This window comes from Symphalangus syndactylus, chromosome 16, assembly GCF_028878055.3.
Source record: "Symphalangus syndactylus isolate Jambi chromosome 16, NHGRI_mSymSyn1-v2.1_pri, whole genome shotgun sequence".
Classification (NCBI taxonomy): domain Eukaryota; kingdom Metazoa; phylum Chordata; class Mammalia; order Primates; family Hylobatidae; genus Symphalangus; species Symphalangus syndactylus.
In genome coordinates this window covers 21,465,550-21,481,563 of record NC_072438.2, presented here as the reverse complement: position 1 = coordinate 21,481,563, position 16,014 = coordinate 21,465,550, and the positions used below count along the sequence as shown (strand labels likewise).

The 16,014-nt window shown below is 40.6% G+C and overlaps 1 long non-coding RNA gene across 3 annotated transcripts; it reads right to left on the bottom strand.

Annotated features, from left to right (window-relative positions):
- Positions 1 to 285: 285 nt before the first annotated feature.
- Positions 286 to 13,128, bottom strand: LOC129465031 (uncharacterized). Of its 3 annotated transcripts, none has more exons than XR_010116158.1 (3): positions 10,773 to 13,128; positions 1,256 to 8,702; positions 286 to 400 (listed from the first exon to the last, which is right to left on the bottom strand). It is a non-coding gene; the product is annotated as an uncharacterized lncRNA (long non-coding RNA). The 3 variants fall into 3 exon arrangements; XR_008651833.2 differs by lacking the exon at positions 10,773 to 13,128 and having other exon boundaries at positions 1,256 to 3,596; positions 8,553 to 10,335; XR_010116157.1 differs by lacking the exon at positions 10,773 to 13,128 and adding an exon at positions 8,738 to 10,335 and having other exon boundaries at positions 1,256 to 8,656.
- Between the last annotated feature and the right edge of the window lie 2,886 nt (positions 13,129 to 16,014).

Below are 16,014 nucleotides of genomic sequence, written 5' to 3'. Positions count from 1 at the left end.
TGGATAGCTCCCCTCTCCCTTCCTGCTTCACCCAGTCAATCACTGAGTGAGCCTAGTCAGTACCACCTCCTGAATATTATGTGACCACCCATAAGAAAGATAAGCCAGTCCCCTTAGGTAATCAAACCCACATCATCCATGAGGGAAGATCCCAAACTGACCTCCCCTTTTAGGGACATGCACACATTTCTTAAAATGTCAATGATCCAGCCTGGGCAACTTGGCAAAACCCTGTCTCTATGAAAAATACAAAAATTAGCTGCGTGTGGTGATACATGCCTGTAGTCCCAGCAACTTAGGAGGCTAAGGTAGGAGGATAGCTTGAACCTGGGAAGCAGAGGTTGCAGTGAGCCAAGATGGCGCCACCACTGCACTCCAGCATGGGTGACAGACTGAGGCCCTGTCTCAAAACAAACAAACAAACAAACAAATCAATGGTCAGTAAAACTCCAGGTTGGAAGTGTTTTAGCCTTTCAATCAGGAGAACTATTGTCTATTTAGAAATGCTAAGTACAACCGTCCTCCCTTCCAGATTCCTGAGGGCAGAGGCAAGGAGCTCCATGAAAATCAAGAGACAGTACTACACTTCCCTTAGGGAAGGCAAGTACAGAATAACTCCGGTACTTAAGTGTTTTGGCTTTACTCTGTTGGAGAACATGGATGAATAAAGACCTTCTCCAGTATTCTCCTCAACCCCTGAAGACCTTTAGGCCAATCCAGAGGAAAACCAAAGCTCAGGAACCAACCTGAAGTCTACCTGAGCAAGAGCTGCTTTCTTGAGTTTCTCTCATAACCAAAGCAGGAGACAGCAAGAGAGCAAGTACCACTGATCCCACAGCACTGCATTTCAATGCAGAGGCCCCATCACCCTGGTTACTATGACCATAATCTTAGTGGTGATGTGGTGAGAACCTGGAATCCACTGGATTGTATTGACCAGAGGTCAGGGCCACTACACTGACTACAGGAAGGGGGCAGGAGGAGCAGCAGGAGGGATGTTCACTGCCCACAGGGGCAATTCTAATGAGATGCTGATTAGCTTAACCAATTAGCAACAGTGTCAGTAATAAAATATTACAAACTGATCTGTCTACATCTTATCTCATGTATTATTCTCAACAACCCTGTGAGATCAACATTCATATCAACAGCATTTACATATAATCAGTTGACTAGCGGAGATGGAATCCTAAAACTGGTTGAAACTAGGAAAACCTGGGTGTTTTATATGTTCATGGTGAAAACTTGAACTTACCTTTGGAGCAAGTCGTCCCATTGTTCTGGAAATAATCACTCAGTGATCCCTTTGAGTTACACCTGGGTAAAGTAATTTCATTCCTACCCACTGGTTTTGGAATAGGGACTTTTTATTATTGGATATGCAGCTTGTAAACAGCATGGGTTTAGAAGAAGCTGATAAGTAAATTGATGAAAGATCCTTTTTCATACTTTTTTTTACATATATGAATCTACACATATATGTAGAAGGAACCAAGGATGCTTCTGGAAGAAGAGGGTTTAGTATTTAACTATTTATTAGAACACATCTGATGGACAAGAGTGGACCCACGTGGGGCCAGGTGGTGGGAAGAAATGAAAGAAAATCACCAAGAGGAATAGAGAGTGTGGTCTGGGCAACCCGGACCTATGTTTCTGGAACAAAATGCTGATTCTAGGCAGTAAGTGGATGGTGCTGTAACTCATTGCAATGTGGCTCTGCAGGTGCTGAGCTGTGCCTTGGGAAGCCTGGCTTCACTTAGGTGAAGTGGAAGACCTGACCTCTTACGGTCAGGTCTTATGGTCAGGTCAGGTTACCTCTTATGACACTGATCAACTTACCATTTCTAAGCTTCTGTTTCCTTGTCTGTAAAATGATGATATCAAAGCAGTTTCTCAGATGAATACTCTCTTCCCTGACAACCCAGGCCAATTGGGGAGAAAGTATTCTCGACCAAGGATTACCCAGAGAAAGACCAGCATCCACTGTTCTCAGATGAACCACTGAGAAAGCTGGCATTTCTCCAGACCACGAGGCCTTCCAGCTTCAGCAAGGGAACAAGGATCTCAGTAGCTATTTTTCTCATCTGCAGAGCACCAACAGGGGTTCTTGGGCATTCCATGAAAGGGTTCCTGAAGACAAGAAGTTAGAGATGACTGCACTGCCTGCAAATCTGAGCAGGTGGAGGGTTGGAGTTAAAAAGTGACTGTTAGCAGTGGTTAGCAGTTAATTGTTTTGTATTTTGTATTTACATAAGCAGTTGTGGTCCAGGGACATCCAGGTAATGAGCATGGGGGCCAGATGGGGTCCAGAGAGGCTTAATAAGAGAAGCTCAGCAGTTCTTAACATTCACTACACATAGTATTTCACACAGAGTTTCTAAAATAGACGGATGTTTGTGCTGAAACCTAGTCCAATTGAATCAGTCTTTTGGAGCAGAGCCTGGGAATTAACTATTTTTGAAAAGCTCCCCAAGTAAATATAATGTGTAGCCAGGTTGTGAAGTACAGAGCTAGCCCCAGACAGATAAAGAGAGAGAGAGAGAAAGAGAAAAAAAGAGAGATGCATTTTGTAGATCAGGAAGCTAAAGATTAGACATTCAAATGGCCATCACAAGGTCATTCAGCTGATAAGTAGCAGAATCACATGTCATATTCAGGTCTGTCTGATTGCTGGCCACATACTGATTTAACTCTAACATGGTCTCTTGGGGATTCTGGAGAATGAGGAGAGAAACTGACAGACAAAAGGGAACAGAAAGCACACCTTCTCCAACCTCAGCTTTCTCCTTGACCTGATAAAAACATCCTTGCAGTAAATAAAGGGGGAGTCTTGCATAGAGACACAAAATACTACCTCTGCATGTCAATGAAAAGCCATCCAGCCTAAATCAACATATTTCAAGAAAGTCTCTTCTCACACCCACCCCTTCCCCCCACCACCACTTATTTATAGCTGAAGAAGTTGTCAAGCTCAATACACTTGGAGTATCACTGGAAGGCAGGTACTGAAAGGAATGGAGAAAGTATGTGCTCGGTGTGACTTGGAATGTACTGGAATCACACCTGTACTGGGGCTCCCAGCCCACATAGGGCACAGGCAGAGAGAGAGAGAGATATTGAGAGAGAGAACTCAGTGAGAAAATGCTGCAGATCAGACTGGTTCAGAGGCATCAGACATTACCAGAAAGGCCTTTATGAAATAGCAGTTTACAAGTGCCCTCTGTTAAATCAAGTTTAGCATAAAGCTGCCTCCTTACATATTTTAAGTTCAGCCTAAGGATTTCTCTGTACATCATGAACTATAACAAGTGGAGGTGTAAACGACCATAACCTACGCTTGTGCCAGTCACGAGTTTTGGTCAAGCAAATGTACAATTGTTCAAACCATGTTCAAATAAAGCAAACACCAAGCTGTAGCCAAACCAATTCTGTAACTCACTTCTGTTTTCTGCACCTCACTTCCATTTTCTGGGCATCACTTTCCTTTTTTCTGTCCATAAATCTTTTTCCACCACGTGGCTGTGCTGGAGTCTCCGAGCCTACTCTGGCTGGGAAGGCTGCCCGATTTGCAAGTTGTTCATTGCTCAATTAAACTCCTTTAAATTTAATTCAGATAAAGTTTTTCTTTTATTACCTCTGAGTGCGTGTGAGAACTTACTGAATAATATAATCAGAGCTATTATTTATGGAGAGCCAATGCACCAAGTCTTCAGCAAAGACTTTAATGGGAACCATATCATTTACCACCCCATCCCATCCCCAACACCCCCGACCCCGCCACCCACACACAGATACATCTATACACAATGAGTTTGGTGGTATTATTCTTATTGTAATGATGATGAAACTGAGCCCTAGAGATGTAGGTAAACTGATCAGCCCAAGTCCCAAAGCAAGTAGTTATGCAGCTGGTATTCAACCCTAGAGGGAAAAATGATAGCAAACCTCATTTGTTACTAGGAGCATGGGGTCTATTTGACTACAGAACTTCTGGCAGTTCCTGATGGCAGTAAAAAGGCAGGCAAGAAGCCAAAAAAAAAGCCTATTGGCAGCCTCCCCTCTTTCCTTATCTTCTTCTTGTCCTATAACTAGGAAAAAAAACAAGGAGACCCTGCAAGGCACTCGCACTGGTGTACTGCTACAAGCAGATTGAGAAGGTCTCCAGAGACTATAGGAACTCAACCGGCTTTACCAAAGCACCTGCTTTACAGCCCCCTCTCTTAACAGCCTATTTGTTTCAGGCCCTGTGTGGAATGCAGTCCCCTAGTCAGTTGAAACCAGTTTCTGACAGACCCTAGCAACTTACAGATGAACCCAAGTGAACTTTCCTCATTACCATGCTAATGTCTCCCACCCAGAAGGAGCTATAAAGCAGATGACCTATGTGCTGGCATGATGACTCACTGCATCTGCGCCACTGGGACCCCTTCCCTGCATGAGATGACGCACTCTCTCCCCCTCCATCGCCCCATAAAACGCTCCTGTCACTTTCCCTCAGGGAGACACTGCTTTGGAGAACACTCCCAGTGCTCTCCTTACTTGTGATGAGTAATAACACTCCTATGGATCGAAACCTGTGTTCTCGTGGAGAGTTGTTGGTTGCTTGCCAGGAAAATTAACCCTGGTTTTGTTTGGGTAACATTGCTAAGTGTTTAAAAATTGACTCTATGGGGAAAGAAAGCCCTGATCTGTGGCATTTGCCAGTTTCTGTAGCATAAATACAGCTACAATGGCCATTTTAAAGCTACAAAGTTGTCGTGAACTATTTCACAAATTTCCTGAAAATGTAACAGGAATTGATTGAACTGACTCCAGTACACCATGGAATTGATTTCATTCTAAGAATATAATGCTTGTTAGTTAGAAAAGGGATCCCCCATCCTCCAGTCCAAAAGTATCCAGATTGTTTTAGCATCCCTCAGTGATCTCATTCAAGGTTCTTCTCACAAGAACCATGAGTAATTTACTTCAGCTCAGCAGACCCACACAATCTGGTTGAGTTGATTGCCATAAGCCATATACACTAATGAATTAAAGCTCCAGCCTTGGTAGGCTGAAGATCCAAGGAAGTGGCACTCTAGACTATAAAAATAGATTAAATGGCTCTTGATAAACTGGAGAAAAGTTTCACCCAAGTCAAGATTGGGTTCAGTTACTAAAAGAGCATATTAGAACTTTTAAAAGTTAGAAAGCAGAGTGAGAGTGAACTGCACACATATATCTTGGGGGCAAAAAGAAGGCCCCAGTGAATCACAGACTACCAGTCTTTACAAATTAATATGAAATAAAACAGATAATAATGGGATTCCAGTAAAAGAAATGAGTGCTTCTTTTTTTTACTGGAGACTGAGACCTCTCGGGTCCAGATTTGCTTTGTTGCTTCCTAGAATGCTGAGTTAATTTGCTCTTCCTGGGGGAAAGTACGATGGACTGCTTAAATGCACAGGCTATGGTTTTCTTGTCTGTAAAATAGTGATATTAATAATACTGTCAAAGCGGTTTCTCAGATAAATTAATGGAACATTGACAAGCGTTTTATTTCAAACTTGGTGGAAGGAAAGAGACTTCAAAAAAAAACTAGTTCAAAAATTTACTTTTGGGAGGAAAAAATGACTTAATAAATACTATTCAACTAGCATTTGAAAAGAGGAATATCTGGTTTAAAGACTATTAGGACAGCATAAGGCTTAAAGAGTGTTGTGGCCTTAAATGTCTGATTAAAGGTTACTGAACACATCTAAAAAATAAGAGCAGAGTGGTGCCAATCTAGCTTCCCAGAAGCACTCTAACTCTCATTAAAATCTATCAGAAAGGCCAGGCGCAGTGGCTCACGCCTGTAATCCCAGAACTTTGGGAGAACGAGGTGGGCGAATCATGAGGTCAGGAGTTCGAGACCAGCCTGGCCAACATGGCGAAACCCCTTCTCTACTAAAAATACAAAAAATTAGCTGGGCGTGGTGGCAGGTACCTGTAATCCCAGCTACTTGGAAGGCTGAGGCAGGAGAATCGCTTGAACCTGGGAGGCAGAGGTTGCAGTGAGCGAGCTGGTGCCACTGCGCTCCAGCCCAGGCGACAGTACGAGATTCCATCTCAAAAAAAAAAAAAAAAAAACTATCAGAAAAATACTACAGGGCTTTATCAGGAATGCTAGATCCTTCCCAAAGAGGCTGAAAATCCTATTAGCCTACAAAGTTCTGCCCCAGCTCCGGTTTGGGATAATTTCCTTTCATAGTAACCATCACATAGGGCTGGTGTGAGGATTAAATGAAATGGCAACAGCTAACATACACTTGGGTGTTTCTCTTGTGCAAGGACTGGCAATGAGCTCCTTACATCGGTTATGAAGTCACGCCACTCCCTACTTTAAAATTTTTTAGGGGCTTTGCATCACACTTAGTACAAAACACACTTCCTTATCCTTGTTTTCAAAGCCCTACATGATCTAATTTCATCCGCTACCACTCTGCCTCTTGCCCATTAACCTCAGCTGCAATGACCTTATTTATTTTCTTCAAATACCTTGAGCTGATTCCCGCCCCAGGACCTCAGCACCAACTCTTCTCCCTGCCAGGGCTACCCCTCCTTATTTTCTCAGGGCTGATTTCAATGTGACGTTGGGAGGTGAAAAAGGCCTACCCTAACCTGTAAGTTGCTATCCAGTCACCCTTTATCATATCACTCCACTTAATCTTCTACAGAGTGCTTACCTCTATCTGATATTTTAGTTGTGCATTTCTTTTCTGACTAGCAATTCTAGTAGAATGGAAGCACCTTTAGGGAAAGGGCTTTGTCTGTTCTGCTCAACTTCTTTCTCTCCCATTCCTAGTACAACACCTGGCACATAATAGGAGCCCAAAACATATTTGTGGAATGAAGAAGTGATCTCAATCAACCTTCCCTAAAACCCTATGGCAAAATCTGTTATTTTTACAGTTTCACAAGAAAAACGGCACAGAGAGGTTGAGCAATTTGCTCATGGTCATAAGCTAGAAAACAACAAAGCTGAAATGCAAAGCTGAAATTCAAAGACCCCAGGCTTCACCTCTTCATCCTTACGCCTGTAAAAATAAACTTCTTCGCCGATCCTTCCTGTTTTATATTAATATATTTCACATTTAGTCTAAGAAATTGAAATACGTCTGCCTTTGCTTTAGATTTCATTTAAATTAGTTCATCTACCATTCATTAATCAAAGAGCTAATGTTTTCTGCAAATTAAGAAAACGGAATATACCTATGAATGTCTGAATGCATATTTTCTTATGACTGATCTTGAAAATTAAGCTGCTTGCGACTTGTTCCTGTCTTCTCCCCGTCATCTGGTTCAAGGCCATTTTCTCCAGAGTGCTTCACTGGTTAGCTTAGCTCATCTCAGCCACCCTTCTATTAGGTTGGTGCAAAAGTTATTGTGATTTTTTTCCATTGAAAGTAATGGCAAAAAACCACAATTACTTTTGCACCAATACATAAATGCACCTCATTTTCTACCATTTTGTCCTCATTTCTACTTATCCAACTACTCCTGTTGTATTTTGTATATGTATTGTGTATATAAGAAGCATGTTTTATGCTTACAATCAGCACATTGGCTCCCAGAGACTGGGGCGCATGCCCACTGGGCATCCTATCCTAAGCACATCTACACGGGCACCAACAAGATGGCAAGAATCCCTGTACAGTTGCCTAATAACAGAAAATGTGAATATATAAATAAAGTACATCTCCTTCTCCATTCTCTGTTGAAATGCTTTAATGAAAAATTGTCTAACCACCGTTACAATTTGTTCAACATATTTGCCACATCAAAGTGCATTGCTAATAACTTAAAATAGTAGAAATTTAAATTTGTATTCAATTAAGAAGAATCATAGCTGTCACTCCGTCTTTTTGTAATGATTATTTGAATGTCACCTTTCAATCATCATCTCTTATTCTTGTCACAGAAAAAGGGATTCATTTAATCACAATCACTTCACTTAAATATAAAAATGTACAATTGTCAATTTAGTATTCATTATCTAAAATAATCACTGATGAGTATTTTTATTCACTTTTCTTTCAAGAAATAGGCATATCTTCTCTTTCCTTTTATTATTTACTTATTATCTTAAAAAATGAACAGCCTAATTCCAACTTTTGAGGCATATGGTTAAACTCCATAGAAATCATTCTTGAATCAAATCTTTCTACCAAGACAGTTCTTGTTTAAAAAGACTTGTCCCCATCCAATCCATGGCCTCTCTAGAGCAACTGAGGCACCAATATGAAAAGAACAATCCACCTGGCTTGAAGAATATCAGACTTCTATTGATGTTTTGATGCACGCCAGTACTGGTGTGTCAAGCCAATGTTAGTTTGGTTATAAGGGATAAATGATGCTGGTAAATGTCGACATTCACTAGATGCCTATCCACACTGCACAATTCCTCACAATCCCTTCCTGTGTTAGTTTCCACCCATTACCATAACAATGCACATTTCCTATCAAAAATAGGACTTTTATTAGTTGTGAATTTGTTTCACATAATCAAATGACGGTAGAAAGAAGCATACCTGGCCCTCGGGAATATGTGGACTGCAGGCAGGGTGTTCATTGTCCATCCTCATCTGTGCTTTGCTCTGTGGATTAGTGGATTTTTTTTTTCTTGGCAGATTGGCTTGATACACATGACAGAGGATCTGGTTATTACCTACTCCAGACACCTGCTTACAATGTAGCCGAGAGGAATACCAATTACCTTCAAAAATCCCAAGGAAGGGTTCTAATTGGTCCAGCTTGGGTCAGGTCCTCATCTCCAGCCTATTCCCTGTTGTCAATAGACTTCTTTGTCTTTTCCTAGTTTTCTACAAGAAAAACTTTCTTTTCCTAGTTTACTAGTAGTCTACTCATTCTCTACAATTTAAGTTGCAATCAAGACAACTTAAACTTAAAATATGGCCAATAAAATTAGATGTTAGGTAAGCTGGTCACCCTGACTGGACCCCCACAGCAACACTTCAATTTGCTGACCATAGTGTGGGGTCCAGCCTTCAGTCTTGCAAGGTAAGAGGTGACTATCAGTACAAAAAGAATAGATCTGAATCCTGGGTAGTTTCAAAATTCGTCAAGCTCTCAGGGTTTTATGCATAAAAATCATTCATGGGGAGAAATATAACTACCAAGTAGACAGCTTCCTATATTTACTACTCAGCACTTTCTCTTCCTATAGGCAAATCCAAATGAAGCCAAATGTGATCCAAAAGTTACTTAACAATCACAGAATCAGAGGAGAAATGAATGAGATCATCTTAATGGCTGGCACCCAATAGCAAATGCATGCTCTCCAGAGACATTGCCAATTCTAGACACTTTGAATTCCTTCCTTTCATACATGCATGCCAACCACCTCTTACTCTAAAAAAAAATAAAATAAAAAATCTTTCTTCAAATGTTTAGGTATACAAATTTTTATTTATATTTAAATAAATCCCTCCCAGAATTTCTACCCAGATGACCTAGATTAGATTTGAGGTATTCAGATAATACTACAGCATTTCTAGAGACCTCCCTCCAATTCCTACTTTTCCTAATTTTATTCCTGGTGGTGTGACTTTCAGTTTTCAGAATACCACGTACCATCTAGAATATTCAGGAAACACACACACACACAGACACACACACATTAAGGCTATTTTTAAAATAAGAACAATTTTCACAAAGCCTAAATGGAAAATGCTAAATACAAAGCTTCTTTCCATCTTTATAAGCATATAAAAGATACCTTGCATTTCAAGCCAACTGCAATATTGACATCTCAATTTTCAAAATAGCCAGCAATTCAGTAGCATTAATAGGCACAGGCTACCTAACTTCATAATAAATCTTACTTTTATAAATCTGATTGCTATCACTACCAGGAATTTAAACCTTATGAGCAAAGAAATGTATAAAAATTAATGGTACTTGCATAAAAGGAGTATCGTCTTATGAAAAAAAAAGTTCAAACTAGAAAGTACGGTTTCAACAAAACTTTGTTTATAAAAACAGGTAGACTGGATTAGGCCTGCGGGCTGTGATTTGTCTAGTCCAGTGTTTCTCATATAGTGTTCTATCAGCATTTGTTAAATGCATTTGTTAACAGTGGAAACTCTCAGGCTCTGTCCCAGACCTATCAAATCAGGGACTCAGGATGGCGTGCCTAGCACTCTATTTTAACAAGTCCTCTAGGAGATTTTGGTGCAGGCTAAAATTTGAGAACCACTATTAGTCTTCCAGATTACCCACAGAGGAATCTCCCATCCCATAAAGTATTAATAACTAATGTGATTGATAGGTCCAACTTCACCAAATACCCCCCACCACTCTATTTCCCTTCTCTTCTGAAGTTCCTATCCCAATATCCTGGGGGCTTATGTATCCCAATCCTCATCTCAGTTGACATTACTCCTGTCTTGCTGCCCCAGACACATCCTCCTTTTTCCCACCAACTAGGACTTGGCCACTCTCTTGAATTCTGCAGCTCCTCAAGGTAATATATTCTCATAAAGCCACCATTTCCAAAGCACCCCTACCCTAGAACACTCCCAGACTGGCAGGGAGCTGAAGTTTCCAGTCTCTGCCAAATGTCCCAAAATCACCCTTTGTCCTCTCTGCCTTACCATCCCCCTGTACCACTCCGCTTCCATGCCCTGACCCTAGGGCAAGTAACAATTCTTTCAAGGGAAAAATCAGTACCCGCTTTTCACATTAACATTGTATAACACTCTGCAGCTCCACCATCATGGTAGTCCTACCTTATTTGAGGTTTTGTTTTCTGCAGTTTCAGTTACTCATGGTCAACTGTGGTCTGAAAATATTAAATGGAAAATCCCAGAAACAATGAATACATTTTAAGTGTTGCACCATTCTGACAAACATGCTGAAATCTTGCACCATACCATGCCATCCCTTTGTCCAGCATATCCACTCTGTGTATGTTACCTGCCTGTTAGTCACTTGGCAGCCATCTTGGTTATCAGATCAGAAAAAAACATAATATACACAGTACAGAGTTTTGGGGGTTTTGTTGTTGTTGTTTTGGTTTTTGAGATGGAGTCTCACTCTATCACCCAGGCTGGAAGTGCAGCGGCGCGATCTCGGCTCACTGCAACGTCCGCCTTCCGGGTTCAAGCAATTATCCTGCCTTAGCCTCCCAAGTAGCTGGGATTATAGGCACGTGCTACCACACCCGGTTAACTTTGTATTTTTAGTAGAGATGGAGTTTCACCATGTTGCCCAGGCTGGTCTTGAACTCCTGCCTTCAGGTGATCCACCTGCCTCACCCTCCCAAAGTGCTGGGATTACAAGTGTGAGCCACTGAGCTCAGCCCATGGTATAGAGTTTGGTGCTCCATGGTTTCAAGCATCCTCTAGGGGTCTTGGAAGATATCCCCCATGGATAACAGGGCGCTACTATACTGCCACAAAAATAGAATACATGTGACCATGCAGCTTGCATTGGAAAGACAAATAATAGTAACATATGTCCTCTCCCCCTCCTCCTATGTTTTCTGTTATCAGTGAAAAATGAACTTTCAAAGTTTCTACTAAGCTTTGGGTTGATGGATATTTAGGAAATATTCATTTCCCTTTGATTATGAAAAGCCTAGTCAGCAATGGAGATGCCAAAGAGTGGGGATCCCATGGGGGTACAAGGGGAAGAAAATAAGGAAACAACTCTGCCGAATAATCAGATGGGATCCCTGGGGTTAGGAGATCAATGTTCAGCTTTCACTGGACAAGCTCACAGAAACAGTCTGGAGGATTGGGTAGGGGTGGGGGACAGGCTGCACTGTAGAAAGGAGGAGAAATTCCTGACAAAAACCATTCGTCAGGAATCTGGTGCCTAACCATATACATGGCTACCAGTAATGGGGGCCATCATCACCTACTGTTGCTTCCCTAATTCGCAAACTGTAAAGTCCGTCACCTTGACATCAGACTTGGGGAACAGAATGAGAGTCAATCCTGTTAAGGGAGAAAGTATCTGACCTTTGTTGGAATGTTCTGAATTCAGACAGGCATAGAGTAGGAGAATGATGGCAATTTCTTTTGTGAAGATCTCACCTCTTCTATGCCCTAACTACTGCTAGAAATTATATACTCTTTTGCTTTCAGCCAGAACCGGCATCTTCCAGTAATTCGCCAAAATGACAAACACAAAGGGAAAGAGGAGAGGCACCCAATAGATGTTCTCTAGGCCTTTTAGAAAACATGGAGTTGTTCCTTTGGCCACATATATATGAATCTATAAGAAAGCTGAGGCCAGGCTCGTGGCTCACACCTGTAATTCTAGCACTTTGGGAGGCCGAGGTGGACAGATTGCCTGGGCTCAGGAGTTCAAAGCCAGCATGGGCAACACAGTGAAACCCCATCTCTACTAAAAATACAAAAAATTAGCCAGGCATGGCAGGGCGCGCCTGTAGTCCCAGCTACTCAGGAGGCTGAGGCAGGAGAATTGCTTGAACCCAGGAGGCGGAGGTTGCAGTGAGCCGAGATCGCTCCACGGCACTATGGCCTGGACGACAGAGTAAGACTCTCTCTCCTGTCTCGAAAAAAAAAAAAGGTGATATTGTAGACATCAAGAGAATGGGTACTGTCCCAAAAGGAATGCCCCACAAGTGTTATCATGGCAAAACTAGAAGAGTCTACAATGTTACCCAGCACACTGTTGGCACTGTTGTATACCAACAAGGGCCTGATTCTTGCCAAGAGAATTAATGTGAGTATCGAGCACATTAAGCTTACTAAGAGCCGAGATAGCTTCCTGAAACGCATGAAGGAAAATGACCAGAAAAAGAAAGAAGCCAAAGAGAAAGGTACCTGGGTTCAACTTAAGTGCCACCTGCTCCACCCAGGGAAGCACAGTTTGTGAAAACCAATGGGAAGGAGCCTGAGCTGCTGGAATCTATTCCCTATGAATTCATGGCAAAATAATTGTTAAAAAAATAAAAGACTTCTGGACTGTAAAAATGTTTCTCTTCGCCTGGGCGAGGTGGCTCACGCCTGTAATCCCAGCACTTTAGGAGGCCCAGGCAGGCAGATCATGAGGTCAGGAGATCGAGACCATCCTGGCTAACACAGTGAAGCCCTGTCTCTACTAAAAACACAAAAAAAAATTAGCTGGGCATGGTGGCGGGCACTTGTAACCCCAGCTACTCAGGAGGCTGAGGCAGGAGAATGGTGTGAACCTAGGAGGCAGAGCTTGCAGTGAGCCGAGATCACACCACTGCACTCCAGCCTGGGCGACAGAGCAAGACTCCATCACAAAAAAAAAAAAAAAAAAAAAAAAAAAAAAAAAAAAAAAGTTTATCTTCATTGAGTAGAACTGTGGTGTCTTCTCCCTTAAAGAAATCTTTAAAGCACGTTTTAATTGTGTCCTAATTCATTATGTAATGTCTTTACTATTCAAATTTAACATATTTCTTGATGAAAGATGTGAGGTAGCTTATTGTGGAACAAATTACTCAATTGGTTAGAAAATGGCAAGATATTATTTATGAAATATTTGTACTGGTTTGAGTATAGTCCCTCTAAATCATCATGGAAGAAATAAAGTAATTTACCAAAAAAAAAGAAATTATATACTCTTTTCTAGAGAGACAATCAGGAGGAAACACAGCAAAGACGTCATTGGTAGGAAATGCTGACTGCTTAAAGCAGTCTGTTACAAAGATTTAAATGTATACTTTTTGTTGTTGTTGTTTTTCGGGTATTTAAAATACTCATCCCTAGGACCTGTATTCATATGAAAAGAAAATCACCTTTGAACAGCCAAGGCAGTGCAGATCAGTGACCTAGATTCTTTTCAATGTATCTAGAATGTTTTTCAAGGCTACAAAATTGTTCAAGTTACACTGCAACCAGTATAATGTGTCTACCCAGTGTAACTTGAACTCAGTGATACAAAGATGTATCTTTTAGATTCAGTGTGTGTTATTCAATAAGGCAATTGGGCACATTTGAGAAAACGGATTGTGAACTATTATAAAGTTCTCATCTTATTGCATTGTAGAAAATATTTAAGATTTTCTATATACTGTTCACAAAACAAATTATTTATTAGCCACCGACCCAATTCATTTTTAGCAGTAAATACCTTATTGTCTCATTAATTTTTTAAACTTAGACATTCTGCCTAATTAAATTTGTAAAGTTTTTCAGAACGCTTATGGATGATTTCTACTTAGTTATTGCCAAAAAGCTGAATAAATTTGATTCACACATCCAAATATACCAAAGAAATACCACACCTTTTATCATACTACACACTTAAAAACTTATAAACTTAGAATATAGCAACATATATTATATTGTATTGTTGGTAATTAAGTAAATGTTATAGTCCCACTTTTTCATAACTAATTTTTAAAATGAATAAAACATTTATATTTTACGCTATTTTAGTCTTGTAATCTTGACTGCCTTTTTTTTTTTTTTTTTTGAGACAGGGTGTCACTCTGTCACCAAGGCTGGAATGCAGTGGCACCACCACAGCTTATTGCATGGGCTCAAGCAATCCTCCCACCTCAGTTTCTCAAGGTCTGCACCATCACACCTGGTTACTTTTTTGTTTGTTTTGTTACTGGTCTTGAACTCGTGGCTTCAAGCAACCCATCTGCCCCAGCCTCACAAAGCTCTAGGATTACAGGGGTTTGCTGCCATGCCCAGCCTTGACTGCATATAGTAATTAATCTTTTAAGATTCATTCCATGACTTTCTCCTCTCTGCTATCTTCATCAAACTCCTCAAAACACACAGGATACTCTGAATTGAAACAATGAAGTCAAATTGTTTCTGATTTAAAGTAAATCTGATTTGTCTAGTTTGACAATGAAAATGGGCTCTGTTAATTAGGTTATAAGGTAAACATTTAGCATTCTTAACAAACTTTTTTTTTTTCTTGTTTTTGGGAAGAGCCTCACTCCGTCGCTCAACCTGGAGTACAGTGGCCCCATCATGGCTCACTGCAGACTTGACTTCTTGGGCTTGGGTGATCCTCCCACCTAATCCTCCCAAGTAGGTAGGACTACAGGTGCACGCCACTACACCGCCTAATTTCTTTTATTTTTTTGTAGAGGTGGGGTCTTGCCATGTTGCCCAGGCTGGTCTTGAACTCTGGACTCAACCAATCCTCCCACCTCAGCCTCCCCAAGTGCTAAGATCATAGGCGTGAAGCACTGTGCCCAGTGACAAAGATTTTGAACTTGAATGAGCTAAATCTGCAGTTACAAATTTTGACAAAAACGTAATTTAACCATCTGATAACAAAAATTAATCTTATCCAAAACTATTTATGAAAATGAAAAATGTTTAGGTATTCTGCAAACTTTCAGTATATCAGGTGAAAGGTACATCTCATTGAAAAAATCAGGTCTAATTCATAGTCATTTGGTATCTTTGTAAAACCTATCTGGTATACTTCCCAGAATCTGAAAGAGTGAAAAAATAATAAGGATTAAGTAAACAAATCCTTTGGCAAGCCAGGTGGTTTTCAGCTCTTTGCTTTCGATAAAATGGAAGGAGGGCCTAATTGAAGTCAGCTCATAGATCATCAAATCTAATTTTTTGAGGTCAAGAATTGAATGATATTGCTACAACAAAACTTTTCCATTCCTAGGCACAGTACTTGTTTATATGAACAAGGTTTCTCAGGGCACACAGCTATAAAAATTACAAATAGGGACAGAATTGATGCCCAACCCTTCTTCTCCTACTAATAAGACATATTCAGCCACAGATGTAGGAACTTTAAAAAGCAACAATACGCATTTTTCAATAAAGTTACATATACTATTCAGTAATTATGAAATTTTCTAATATTTATGTTGCTTTGACCACATACTAATAATAATTTTAAAGATGATGCAGTCCAAAAGCAGGTAATTTGCTAGCTGTGTAATCTTACTCAACATACTTAATTTATCTGAGCCTTGGTTCCCTGATTTGCAAATTGGGGACAGTAATCGGACCTAGCTGTTAGTGTTTGTCCAAAGAT